The 15095-nt window shown below is 35.9% G+C and overlaps 1 long non-coding RNA gene across 1 annotated transcript in view; it reads left to right on the top strand.

Annotated features, from left to right (window-relative positions):
• Positions 1–3009: 3009 nt before the first annotated feature.
• LOC116142174 overlaps positions 3010–15095 on the top strand; it is a 66666-nt gene continuing 54580 nt past the window's right edge. Inside the window, exon 1 of the long non-coding RNA XR_004129962.1 lies at positions 3010–3036. This is a non-coding gene — a long non-coding RNA (uncharacterized LOC116142174). The remainder of the gene's footprint in view (positions 3037–15095) is intronic.

Below are 15095 nucleotides of genomic sequence, written 5' to 3'. Positions count from 1 at the left end.
TAGATTTTGAGTTCCCTCTTGTCATTGGCTTTTATGGACAGGCCTGCTTGCCCTCTTGCAAACTCATCTCTTAGTGTGTATATTAGTTTTTCTCCAAAACAGAAGCTCAATGTTGAAACCAGTAACTGTACCTCCTGATGACCGTTACCCCCCAAAGCAAAAAATAAAAGGGGGTCGCCAAATTTTTAAGAATTTGATCTTTTCTTGTTCTGCATGACTGATACTAAAGCTTTGGGTATACTTTAAGATTTTATCGCTTTATCTAGCTGAGGTAGTTTTCTTGCTGATTCTTTGCTTCAACTTTGCAGACCTGAGGCATTTCTCGGGATTGGAAGATTTATGAAAGAGGAGTTTTTTGATTATCTGGTAGGTTTTTGTTATCATTATGAATTTTGAATTACTTTATTGCGTTGATTTATGGATTAAACATAGTGATCTTAAGAATTCTCATTTGTGTATTTTTAGTTATTTTCCTAAAAATACCTTTTTGATAAAAAATTCAGCTTGCCAGATCAATGACTTTTGACTGGCTAAATTATTCCAAAAGTAATTACTAATGACAAATGGCTCATGAGTTTCATTTGTATGGTAGAGATGATTATAGGCCTTGCAATTCAGAATGGATATCAATATTCTTACATTTGTGATGATGTTTAAAGACGCATGGTTCCTTTTGTGATGCATCATCAAATTTTCTACCAAATTAGGCGATAGGATAAACTTTTTCAAAGTCTTGGGAATGGAAATCTATTTTTTTAAGTGGCAGTACATTTTAGAAGTTTTAATTGCATTGTTGTCATCTTTTTCCCTACTTTTTGTGGGAAATCAAGTTCTTGCTACTTTCAGTCAGTATTGCATATATGAGGAATCAGGGGATAAAAATATTAATTCCGTTCTTTGGAGTTCCTTAACTAAGCATTCTTTAAAATTGAACGACTGAACTTGTTCTGGTGCAGTCTGTCTCACTTTGGTGTGACTGCTTGAGATTTGTGCAAGAATATGATCCATATGTACGTGAATTTTCACCTGATGGTATTGCGAAGGGAGAAATCTCTTCGAGCGTGCTATAACTGCTGCTAGTGTGCATGTTTCTATGGCAGTAAAATATGGAACCATACAGGAATTTGAGCAGGCCATTCTCCATACGATAGATGAGACCAACATTAAGTGATAATTTATATATATATAATCGAAACTTATAAGAATATTTGCCTGAAGGGGATGCATTCTATTAATCATTACTTGATTATTTAAAGTCTTATTCCCCTACTGGTTTGGTATTATGGTTAATAACGCTTTTGTGGGTCTTCCTATATATTTCCTAGAACCATGGCTCAAGTTGCATGCCCTGTTTATTTTAGAAACCTTTTTTCTTCTCTTTGTCATTATTATAGTTCATAAATTTTGTTCTTTCATTTCCCTATGAAGTGTTATGTACCAAGAAAAAGTATCTGTTTTCAAAATTTACATTTGGAAATTACTGCTCTTTTGCAGGAAAAGAAAAACAGGTTCAGCGCATCCGAAGTATATTTCACTGTCAGTTGTTTGTTCCCTTTGCTAACATAAGGTCACCCTTCTCACCTACAAGTCTTAGGAGTGGAACTGGGGACTGCTCTAGATGTTGAATCAGGTGATTTAGATGGATTCCTCTACTGTTGCCACAGCGTATGAAAAGGCATTGGAGATGTATAAGGTTGAGCTGATTTTGAAGAACGGATTGCAAAGCAGATATATCTGACTCCAAAAATTTCAACAATTCATGGTATATGGCATTACTATCAGATATTGTTTTAGACACTACATGATAATGCTTGGCTTTACATGATACCTTAAGCAGTTAGGTTAAACGGTAACTTAATATATTAAAGTAGAGGTCATGATTTGAGTCTCCCATCTATTACATCCTGCTATACTTGGGTTGGTCTTTTCTGTCTGAAATTGGATTGGTTTAGTAACACGTGAAGATGCCTGTTACAAAGCTTAATCCATTGTTGTGCCCTTACCTTTTCAAGCTTAAGCTTTTAGGTCGAGTTGTTTTACAACAATTTCTTTTGAAATTTCTTATAACTTCAATTTCTTATGGTCTTTCTTGCTTCTAATATAAGTAATCAGTTTATGTAAACTTTAGATCTTCTCTTCTTCTTCTTTTCCTGAGGTGGGGGGTTGCATAAGAACTTGCAATGTGGCAATAGGTTACTTTTTTTTTTTTTTTTCCTTCTCTAAAGTGTTAATACTATTATTTTAATTTGAAATTTTTGCCAGATCTACTTGAAGTTTGAATAGTCTTCTAAGATCCAGTCCATGTTTCAACTTCTCTAGACATGCTATTACCGAGTTTCCTGTATCAAGTGATCTCTGGCTTGATTATACTCGCTATTTGGATAAACCTTGAAGGTTTCACCTCATATTTTCTCTTTTCAATTCTTTATGTTCCAGGTATTTGGATTTTACCAATTATCATCTCTTTTTTCCCTTCAGGTAGGAAATATTGTGCGTGATGTTCATTCCAAGGCTAGAAAAATTGTCCTTAGGTTGGTGATCTTTGGTTCGATCTTTGCTCGCTTTGGAACGTTGCCGTGTGCCTGAGAAAGAGATATCTACTGTAAGTTTCAGTTGTTACCCTTCATCTGTTGAGAATTATGGAGATTGTTATAAGTAGCTTAAGAGCAATGAAGTTTCACAAACTTTAGTGTTGGAATTTCATTCTGCTCACTTTTACAAGTATAAAGGTTTACTCTTGTTTAAAAAGATTTTTATATCATATTCGTCTTTGAGAAGTCCCTTCTATGCACTTTTTTCGACCATTGAGGAGTAAAGATATCTTTTCTCTAATTTGCAGGCTTGAGTTACTACTCTTTTGTAACTTGTTATTGTTTCATCTACTGTTTATGCATTAAAGATCTTTGTTAATTGGACCTCTCTTTGTTTCAGTACCTAAACTTATTCCTCACTTGAGTGGATGGTTTAAGATGAAGATCCTTTTGCCTGAGCAGAAGAGGATGCACTGAATTTTCATTGACAAGGGAAACGTTTCAGGTTCGCATATGTATACTATTCATTTTTCCTTGTTAAATTTTGTTTTACTCGATGTCAAGAACTTGAAGCTTCTCAAAGATATTTGTAGATGCTCTATTCATGGTGAATTTTAGATGAAGAAAATGTTGACCTTGTAGCTAGTCTACTCTTTCAGGGTCCAGGCATAGATCCTTATGAATGTGTATCAAGTGCTTCTACCCTTAGACTCTGAAGAAAAGTCTTTTAATTTACTTCATTTAGTGTGCTGTTATAGTACCATTATGACCACTTTATGTAAGTTACAGTGCTAACTCTCGATACTCCAAGATGGCTTTTGCTAATTGCTAGATTGTTCCCTTTGTTAATTGTTTTGTCATGGAATAGTGTCCTTTGCTAAACATTTCTCATTCAGCATTGGAGTTGCATGCACGGAAGATATCTTTATGGATCTATGAATTTATAAATTGGCATGTCATTTTCTACTTCTTGTGTAATGGTTGTCTTCAATTTTGTGTTTATAAACAATTAGCCTGATGTCTCTTTAGTGTACCATTGAAATTGCAGGCCCTGTATGATTGGATGTACTATATATACTTAATACTTAACTGTGAGTTTCTTCATTTCAGGGGCGTCTGATTACTTCTCTCAACAGATGAAGAATACAGATGGTTTGTTGCATTTGTACGCTTATTGGGCTCATTTGGAGCTAAATTGGGAAAATATCAAGTTGCAGCTCGGGCCTTTTTGGAGAGCCTGGTTAAGATCTGGTTTGGCCCATTCATCATTTTCTCTTTCTTATCCGTATAGTTCAATATGATTGATTTATGATTCATCTTTGTATTTTTTTTTCCGTATAACTTGCTTTTTGTCTGTGCAGCAGGTCAATATCAGAAGCCTGGTAAGGTTATATGCTATGAAAATTGAATTGGGACATTTAAATGAAGCTATGTGCCATCTTAGAGATGCTTCAGTAAAGATTTAGTGGGACAGGTTCAAGGTATACTTCTTTTACATTACTTGCTTTCATTATTCTAGATTGATTTATGGACAGGATTTTAATTTGAAAGTTTTTAAACTGGTTTTTTTTCTCCTTCCTTCTCATTTTTTTTTTTTTGGGAAAATTGTTGCTTTTAGTAGTATACCAATGTGCTTTATTTAATCATTGATATTTGTCATCTGCAATGCAAACACTTCTATCTTTATTCTCTTTTTGTTGCTAATGGAAGCTGAAACCAGACAAATGGCTTAAGTCAAGTTGTTAAAAAATGTTGTTTATCAGGAGGCAATTTATAGAGATCTTTTGAACTCTTAACATAGAATCATGCTCTGCAGCTGAGAATATTTTTAGAGTGTAGCCTTGCAATGGTCAACCTGCTACTCGGGCACCAGAATCACAATGGTTTAATATGTCCATTTTGAATAATTTTTTCAAATCATACGTAAATGATATATGACAGTATCTCTAGTATCATGCTAATTGAAAATCCATGACGTTTATTTTTTTAACTTCAAACTTTAGAGTTACTGATACTCTGATGAATTGTGGCATATATGAAGCAATCACATTTAAATCATAGGTAGCAAAGTTGTTTTTGAAACACAATAGGCTGATATCTTTTTCCACTTGGCTTTTTTTTTTCCAATTTGTTTAAAGAAAGTTTCTTAGTTCAAGCTTTACTTTTAGAGTTTCATGTCAAAATATGCTATAGTTAAGAAAACTTATTGATGTAATAATTTATATGACCTATCATAAAGTCATCTAAGTTCTCTCTTTTCTATGATCAATTTAGGGTTTAGTTTGATAAAGTTAACCTTGTTATTTTCATCTTATCTTTATTGGCCTTACTATATTTAATCGAATTGTTTCCCAACTCTCTACTCCGCTGCCCACTCATTTCATATTATATGATCTAATTGATGATCTCACGACATCATCTAAGTTACTGACAATTCTTGCTTCTTGATTTATGATATTGAAAATATTGTTTTTGGGTCCACAACTCCAGGGTTGGATTTGTTGAAATATTCTTTTCCTTAAAAACAGAGTTATTCAGACATATGCCACAACTGTTGCTTTTGGAGGGAATACGGACACTTGAAGATTTTGACCACGCTGCATAAGGTACACATTCCTGCTGCAGTTTTAATTTATTTGTTTTAATGCCAGTTAATCACGTATTTCTTTTTTCAATCTAATGTGTATGATGCATTTGCATTGCTATTGAGAATTAGTATGTATAGATTTTATCAAAAAACAATTGAATTTTTAACTACTGATATTTAGCTTGGTTGCGATGTTTGCCTTATCTAGTAACCATCTGTGTTTTGACTAAATGTGCCACTTTAGCTGTTGTCTTTGATGACCTCAAATGATGTGCTTGTAAATGAGCTGTGTTTATGTGCCTCTGTACATATTATGAACTCTTTGCTTCTCTCTTGTTAGAGCTTAAATACTACTGGTGGATCATTGCCTATTTGTTTAAATTTTTAGTTTAAGTGATAACTTAATTGAGTACTGTAGCAGGTGGTCCACATAGTCTGTGTTTAAATCTCCCTATGAGATTTTGGGCCAATTTGGTTTGGATTCAAAAATTTTGAAAAACTAAGTTACAATTAAAATTTTAAAAGTTTTATGTCAATATTTTAAATATTTGAAAATAATTTGGTATACAAAAATTGTTTTTTCAAGTTAAAAACTATATAAAGACTGAGAAATGATATTTTTCTTGTTTTCCTAATTTTACACTATTTTTAGGATTATATGCAAAAACATTGTTTTGAAAACCTTTCAACTTATTTAATAAAAACATATTTTCATAAAATTCCTTATATTCCTTGTTTTCGAAATAAAACACTATTTAAAGTTTATATCAAATAGGCTCTTATTTAGATTATGAATTTGTATTTGTATTTATGTTATATTTATGGTTGTGATTGTGGTGTTCAGCGCCCGAGATTGTGTTAAATTTTAAGTATGGTTGTTGGATGCTTAACTATCAATTTAATCTTTTAAGTCAAGTTGTTACATAACATTGTTAAAGATGTCACTGAATTATGATACATCTGCTTAGTATTTATTGAATGTGTGCAATCCTTGCTATTTTAACTTAATGCTAAAGATGCTTGTCTTTGTTCCCTTTCTCAGGTTACACCCCGCTTGGAAGAGCTGCAATTATTTAGGTTACAGTAGGAAGCCAAATCTGTTCCTGAACTAATAGATCAGAAAGAGAAGTCACATAAGAAAGTGTTTAATGGAAAGAGAAAAACAGTTTTTGAACATGACTGACGAACATCTCCTCCAGCTAGCGGTAGAAAAATACTGCCCAAACCCAACAAAGTGCATGGGAAGAAAAGGGACAGCATAGAACGTAGCTGAAGAAAACGAAGTAGAAGCAAACCCAAGTTTGAAGAGCATCCAATGACCAGCACATCAAAGACTTCTCCCCACTGGAAGAGCCAAAGGATACTGACAAGTGTGTTGGCATTTTTATCAAACCTTAACTTCAAGGCAAGTAGAGATTCTCTGCACTTCTGAAGATCTGAAAAAATTCTTTAGCAATGTTGGTGGGGTTGAATCTATTCGAATTTTGCAGGACAAGTTCACTGGAAAGTCAAGGTATGACTCTCTTCTGTCATTCATTATTTGTCAATCCTTAACTTCAAGGCAAGTAGAGATTCTCTCGCACTTCTGAAGATCTGAAAAAATTCTTTAGGCATGTTGCGCGGGGTTGAATCTATTCAAATTCTACAGGACAATGTTCACTGGAAAGTCAAGGGTATGACTCTCTTTCTGTCATTCATTTATTTGTCAACGTTCTTTGGGCTTTATGCTTCAAATGAAAAAAGGGAAGCTATCCACTAGACCTTCCATGTGCACATCAGTCTTACATCAATCCTTATTTAACATTGCCTGACCTTTAACTTCACATATGTATGCATAATGTGGACTATACCACCAGAAATTAGCCCTAAAAACTATTTTAATGAGACTGGAGATCAGCATGGCCGATGCTTCAGGGGATTGAAACTGCTAAATGCAGTATATTCTCTTTGATCAATTTCTCAAGGGTGCTTTGCTGAAACTCAATTTTGATTTCTTTCTTTCATGCAGTCAATAAATCATTTAGTTCTTATGCTTTTGGTTTTAAGATGAATGTCCTTTCCAGAGACGATTAGGTAGTCTCAAATAAACCTGCAGAAGGGTTGAATTCCATAATTTTGGTAAAATTGCTGAATTTTCTAGAGTATAAAGGTCTTACTGTCTAAAAGCTATATTTTTTTTTCATTTTGATAGCAAATGTATGCTGAGACTCAACCATATCCCTATAGATTTACCCATATTCCAGCTTGCTTTTAACTGCAGAGCATCTGTCTGGGACCATTGCATACTATTTATACTATCCTCTAATCGATTTTTGAAGGGCCTGGCATATGTGGATTTTTGCCTGATGCACATCTTGCTGCAGCTGTAGGAAATAACAAACAAATGTTTCTTGGGAAGAAGATAGCATTGCAAGATCAAATCCGAAGCAAAAGAGAAAGGATTCTGCTGGTCATAGGGCCTCTAAGAACATGGTAGGCTAAGTGAATTATGTTTTATCTTTGTTATTACTTGTGTGTGTTATTTTGTGTCCAATGCGTCTATAGACATTTGCATGTTTGTGTTTCCTACTTCTACATTTTATTTTCTTACTCTTTGGGTTAAATGGCAGCGCAAAATAGTAATCACTTTCAGGGAGTCTAGAGCACCACACTCTGTGGCTAATAACGTGTGATAACTTCAGTTGAAGGGGAGGAACCATTTGCAATGCCAAGGACGTTCACCACCTGGTGTCCCCTCGACCAAATCAAAAGCCGGGAAGTGGAAGATAGAGCCGAAGTCAAATAATGAGTTCAGAGAAATGATTTTAAATAAGTGAGGTGTGTTCCTGAGTTACCTGTTAACTAGAATAGCACAGTAATTGACAAACTTCTTTCTTATAAAAAAAAAGAAAACATAAGGTTTTGTCTTAATATGTTTCTGTAAACACAATTATGACAAACACCCTATTTGAGGACGAAAATATATATCAGTATCCTTCTTGTAAATTTTCTTCCAGATTGTCAAGTTTATATCCCTTTTTCAAAAAGGGTAAAGTTCTAAATATTTCTTGTGGAACACTTATTTCATACAATGTGATGAGAGATAGCCTCAAACCTACCTCAGATTAGAGAAATTTTAGTCAATTGATGGTGATTAGTTCCTTTTTATATGACAAATGACTAATGGTATAGATCCAACAATCATGATGAAACTATTATGGTTTTTTGGTGGTCTATTCTTGTCTAAAATAACATTGCTACTCAATGCAACTGTTAGGTTCTTTGTCTTTCGTACCTATTATTCTATTCTAGCAAGACCCATTTTACTATTTGTCATAGCTGAAAATCCTAATGCAGAAAGAATGACCCACTAGAGCACTATGAGTGTTGTGTACTGAAACAGCAAAGCTTGCATCTCATGCCTGTGAATAGTGAAAAAAATGTGTTTGTCTGCAAATGTCTGAGGAGAATATGAAGAAGATATCTGTATGCTGCAGCTCGATTAAAATTTCCCTAATACATAATTCATTTTATTTCTGTTTTGAAGGATACATATCCATATGATTATGTTGTTTCACTTAGACTCTTCATGATTCTATTGTGCTTTCATAAATTTTTTTCGTAGAATCAAGAATGCGTTTCGCTTTGTACATGTAGATTATGAATTAGTACCAATCTTCAAAGAAGATCTAATTGTTTCACTTTCTATTTCAAAATGAAATTTACATAATCCCAATGAATGGATTAATTTGTTCCTAGGTATTTGTATGATATTCTTCTTAATTTTCAGTGAGTACTTGAGAGGGTTTAAAGTGATTATGATTATGTTTCATTTTTCGATTTCTTTATGACTAAGTCACTAAGTGCGAGATTCCCCCCGACGACCATTATTAACTTGTTCCCCCCCATGGCCTTTTTCCCATGTCGCCTCTTGGAATTAGCTTGTCTTCTAACTTCACGCCCAGGAGTCTCATATTTGGAATTTGCTAACCCCTTTCTCTCATATTGGAAGGGGTATTTATACAATTTACACCAAAGGAGTAAGAGAAATCTGGATTGCCATCAGACTTGGTAAGCGATTTTGTGATTTTAGTGTTACGCGTTGGGATCGCGTAGATATTGATCTTCTTATCCTCCCGAGATGTTGAGATAAGCTTATCCCTTATTCTGTTGAACAGCTATATTGGACTACGCGACGAGTTTTGTTGAGTCAGACTTCAAGATTCATGACCTTGAGATCATCGTATCTACTATTTCTGGGCTACCAAGACTTTCGAGCTTAGACAAAATCACAAGAAAATTTAACTCCTTGGACATCCCAGTTTCATTTAACAAAATGGCCTTAAAAATATTTAATCTTTTTGATTTAATTTTTAATTAGAAAAGCTACGTGGCACAATTAGGATTCATTAAAACTGTAAAATGGGTTAAATGAAAAGATTCAAACTATGTGGGCAAAAATAATTAATGAAAGTTATTTAATTTTGGAATTTAAAATGAACCCCACTCCATTCAAATCGCGTTAGTCTAAACATATTAGGCAAAAATCGACCAATAACCCTAAACCTATCTCTGCATTTCCTAATGAAAGTTATTAAAATTTGAAATTTAAAAATGAGCCCACCCATTCAATTGCTTATCAAACGTATTAGCAAAAATTGACTGCCGAACCCTAAACCTATTCTCTGCAATTTCCGACTGACTACAGTCTCACATTCCTGCAATTTTTGATCCATTTTCAATCCTAAAGCTTCCTTTCTTAAAACCATTGCTAACATTCACATGAGGAGGAAAACCCATGCCATTTTGAATCCTAAGTTCGGCGGCGCAAGCATTTTAATGGCTGCTCCGGTGGATCTCCCATCATTAAGGTGGTCCACAGCAGAGGAGACGATGGTGGCACAACAACACGGAGAAACATCTCAAAATGGTTCTGAAGAGATGAGGGCCGGTGAGAATTCAGGCGAGAGAGGAGCCGACGAAGAAATGGTACATATTTTTACTTGTTTTTTTAATTGGATGAGAAATGGATGTTTGTGTGAATTTGGGGGAATTTTGCTGTGCAAGGGTTTGTAGAACATGGAATTTTTGTTTGGCATAACCCTCTTGGACCGAGGGGTTTTAGATTTGTTGGAAGTGTTGTGGGTCATTTTGGAGTGTCGTGTCTCAGAGATGCAATTTAGACTTGCGAAGCAGTACTAGATATAAGTCAAGGCCAACCTCAATCTTCCATCAGTTATAAAATCTTGGGTCAACCAAAGCAATCAATGTCAACTTGATTTTATAACCCCTGCACTCAAAGTTTCTCAGAGTTCTCTTATTGATAGCAAAAATATATGTTAGCTTTATCACATGGGGAAAAATACAGATGATTAGCTTTATCTATGGTTTAGCTTGATTTTAGCCTAGTGTTGTTGCTTGGTCATTGCATTTTCTGGGGGGATTATGTTTGCCTGGTTTTTAAGTTTTAGAAAGTGAAGTCAAGCTTTTGGAACTCATGGTGTCAAAACTTGTGCTGCTGCCTCTATATTTCTACATTTGGCGTACATGTCAACAAATTTGTCTAAAGGGATATATTGTTAGTTTTTGGAAGTTCTTGTCTATGTAAGCATGAATCCATTTGCCAAGATCATCGCACCTAATAAGCACAAGCTGGAAGAATGCTAAAAAGGTGACATCATTAGGCTGTACATCTGATCCTAGCATTTGCCGAAATAACATTAATGCTTCTTTGTAGTGGCTCATTTGAGTATAGCCAGCAATCATAATATCCATGAAATAACATCCCTTTGCTCTTACTGTCGCTTCAGTGATTTAGGATCGCTTAAGCGATCATGTCTGCGCAGAATCACATCTGCCCAATCTAAGATCACTTAAGTGACTTTTGTATCGCTTAAGCATTCATCCTCTTTTACTCTTGGTCGCTTAAGCGATTCATGATCGCTTAAGCGATCTTGTTCAGGCAAATCAGCATCTACCTAGATCTAAGATCGTTTAAAGCATTCTCACTTTTACTCTTAGTCGCTTAAACGTCCTTGTACGAGACAGAATCAACATCTGCTCAGATCTAAGTTAGCTTAAGCGATGATTCCTCGCTTTTACTCTTGATCGCTTCGCGATTCTGAGGTGCGCGTATGCGATCATTCCTGGAAAACTCTTGGTCACTTAAGTGATATTGAGGTCGCTCATATATCGCTTAAGCAATCAATGGTCAAAACAATTTTTCCTACTTTTTCTCCTAAATTATGTAATAATCCTCTCGTTACAGAGCTAATTTCTAAATTACTATGATTGTAATACATTTCGACCTCACTCTTTTTGAGTACATAGCATAGAGCTTAACAATATGAATTAGTAACCAGTCTATGTTCTTCATCCCAGAGTGACCCAGTTGCCCAATTCAAGAGAACCCAAATGAGCACAAGCGGAAAGGACCGTAACCATTGTGCTTTCATTAGGACAACATTTTCGTTACTAGTCTCTTGAACACTTCTATCTCTAGCAATAAACACTTCTTAATGAGATCCGCCCCAATTGCAACATTATCTTATGTTTTTTGTGTTCCATTTGTTGGACGCCCACAAAAAGCAAGTATACATTACATTCACGTTACTTTTCCTTTAATTAGTGTCATAACTAAAGGCATTTACTTTTGATATGTAACGAAATGAATATATTTTAAACTAATAGATAAGTGTCCACTCCTGAAGCTGCCATTTTCAGTTTCCTGGAAGCTCTCTTGGTGCAGAGATAATCCCAATTTGGGTAATGTTAGAGCAAATTCGTTAATCTCTTGTCATGTCATTGAGAAATAATGTGAATGTTTTCAAGGCTTTATAAAATGGAACATGGCTGGTTTACTTGAACTAGAAACCAAGATTACTTTCTTGACTCCTTTAATGAAAAGTTGATACTTTTTCTTATAAAGTACTGCTCCGATGAAACCACAAAAAGCCTTTTTTATTTTTTGTCATAACACATGAAATATTAGTTGAAAGTTGATTGTATGATACTTTTTCTTTGTTTACAAAGTATGTTGGTAGCCTATTAGTTGTTTTGGTTTGTTTTTTTGCTGATATTTGTTTATATTTATTGTACAGATTTTTCCCGAAGCGTAAACTATAAAGACTACAGGTGGAGATTAAGCAATAAGGTACCGTACTTCTCTGTAGGGTGACAGTAAGGTCGAGTTGGGAAGTTTGTTATGAGAATAAAGGGGATTTAAAAGGGAGTGAGGAATGGTGAAGATCGATTCAAAGGAACTTGTTTCGGTCATTTTTTTGGATATCAAACAAATTGGAAAAGGCTTCTGGGGGCAGGGAGTGCATTATATGTTGCTGCAGTAGTAAAAAGCAAAAAAAAAAAAAAAAAAAGTAAGAATGTGGTTCGTGGTGGATAGAAGCCACTACGTTTTGGGATGATTGAATATGCCTTGGTGATAGGCTTAAGATGTGGGGAATTGCCAGATGTGGTTGAGCAAAAAGAATAAAGAGAGTAAGCACCAGAACCTTGGCTACAGGCTTTACAGGGCAAGCATCTACTATGGGATGCGATTTAAGGAGAGGTTAGAAGAACGGTGGGCAAGCTCTTTATAGAAGTTCAAACTGTGCTTGGTATTGTTCTTACATTCGCTCCTAAGGCTGCTAACTCAACAAAAGCCGTTGATATTGATTGGGTGATGTTTGCAAGCACTTGGACTTCTTATGCTTATCCATGGGGACGGTTATCATTTAAAACGAACCATGAAGTTCCTTCACACTAAAAGACATGGCGTTAAAGCACTCCCAATGGGTCGGGAAGAATAGACCAATCACATACAATTTGTTTGGCTTCCCATGGGCAATGCAGGTAATATTAATACTTTTTGTTATATTTTTTGTAATATATGTGTTTGAATTATGATATGGATTGTTTTTTTACAATGTAGCCTTGGATGTATGAGGCCGTCCCTTCTTCGCTAAGTCGAGGGGGAGGATAATACTTTCGGATGTGCGACAGCAATTTCCTAGGATGTTGCGATGGCATGTCGAGAAGTGTATCCATTGGGATTACAACCAATAGACATTGAAATTCAAGTGCTCGAGTAAGATTAAGGATTAAGCTTTTAAATATGCACTTGCTATAAAATGTCGCTTAAATTTGATTGATTTTGTTTCTTACTGCAAAGAGTTTGCCCGTCCCTTCCTCACCGCACTAGGGGTGAGTGAACAACATTATGTCACATTTTTCTAACCCTATAGATGAAAGCGGTTAAGGGATAGACTGCCTTGATGCGGACTTAGAAGGGGTCATGCATGTGAGGACAATTGCATGGCCACTGCTTGAGAATGTGGTTGATCCGAGAATGATGAGCTCCAATAGGTAGGGGAGGGAGGATAAGGAGGAGGAGAGGGAGGAAGGGTTCGTATGCCTCAAAAACTGGTACAATAAGTACCGCTTTGCCGAGGCGTCAAGGTCGAGAGAATGAAGTGGTTGACTCATAAATGGTCTATTTGAGAGTTTTTACAACGCCGTTTATAAGAGGTTTGAGAAGATGGAAAGCGGATGAAAAAGCAAAGGAGAAAGTGGATAAGGTGGCAGAGAAATTTTGTAGAATGAGGAGGAAGTTGGTGGAGTATTGAAGGTGGTTAAAGTGCCACCTGGGCTGAAAGTAGAGAGCTGAAAAGAGCAATTTGTCAAATCGCCTTACAGTAGTGACACATGGAAAGAAAGGAAAATGAAGAAACAAATGGAGGAAAAGCAAAAATAATGAGGTTTAAGGAGGTTGCTGGAGGAAGTGAGGCATTGATATGGAGGAGGTAAGGTGGGAGGGAAGGAATCAGGATTTACAAATGGAGAAAGGAGGAGAAGTGGGCAAGTGAAAATGAGTCAAAGGTGATTTGTATAGCCAATAGAGGAGGAAAAAAAAAAAACTCTTCTATGCCTATTACAATGATCTCTGGAATGATGCCCAGTAAAGTGTAAGACCTGGGATATTATCCTCGGACTGGTTTGAAAAATGTTTGACGATGGGCAGGTGGCTTGACGACTTGGTGAGTTATTTTCGCTTAATTTTCCTTATTTTTGGTTATGTTTTCCTCATGAGGTATTGTATACTTATCATGTTGTTTTTATTGATGCAGCACATTGATGAGTATTGGCACTGATAAGGCTACGACGGACCATTAAGGTGATCTATTGTATCTTAATTGTGCCATCACCGATATGGGCCTTTAGCCAACGCTAGTAACGACATATCGCAGTTTAATGAAAGGCCATTGGTTAGGTGCGCAAAAGGCCAAGCGAAAAGAATGGCCAAAATACTTGGACTGTGTCCCTGATGATTTTAAGTTTGATGACATGATCATGCAGTATGTACGGGGGAAAGTGCCCAATATGGCCACAGTTTGGCAAAGTTAAAAGAGTCTACTGCATTAATCAACTCAAGGATATGCACTAGATAACATCGTTGCGCTTTTAGAGGAGGGTTGTTGAAGATCCTTGACTACAACCCAACTATTTGTCGAGCGACAAGCTGTGGAAACCTAGTTTGGAGCCACTGTCTTGTGTTGTTCCCACGGCTATTGTGCGTGACCGCAGGAGTTTGACCCTTCGGTGATCAAGTACTAACCGAAAGTGGCCACTCAAGCGCTATCCGCCCGTCCCACAAATGAGTCCTGTAATATTTGTATAATAATTTACATAACCAATTGTTCTATAAGTTGATTCTAATGCTAATGTCCTTCTTCCTATTATATTGCTGATTGTGGGGCATATGCCCTGTAATTTATCAATTCACAGACCACATCGCGATGACAACTGAAAACGAAACATGCAGCACACCTGTTAGGACGCTGGGCTGTTGAATCTTTCATGGGATATGGAATCCTCTTTTTGGTGACCATACCCAATCAAAAGGTATGGGAAGTTTGACTTTGAATTTTGTATTTTATGTGATGTTGATGTTTGATGTTGTATACTTGGGTTTGGTGTCTCGATGCTGCAGGTGTCATGTTTAT

Source organism: Pistacia vera, unplaced genomic scaffold (assembly GCF_008641045.1).
Source record: "Pistacia vera cultivar Batoury unplaced genomic scaffold, PisVer_v2 Contig405, whole genome shotgun sequence".
NCBI classification, from domain to species: Eukaryota; Viridiplantae; Streptophyta; class Magnoliopsida; order Sapindales; family Anacardiaceae; genus Pistacia; species Pistacia vera.
The sequence above is the reverse complement of the archived record's forward strand: the minus strand, read 5'-3'. Positions and strand labels throughout refer to the sequence as shown.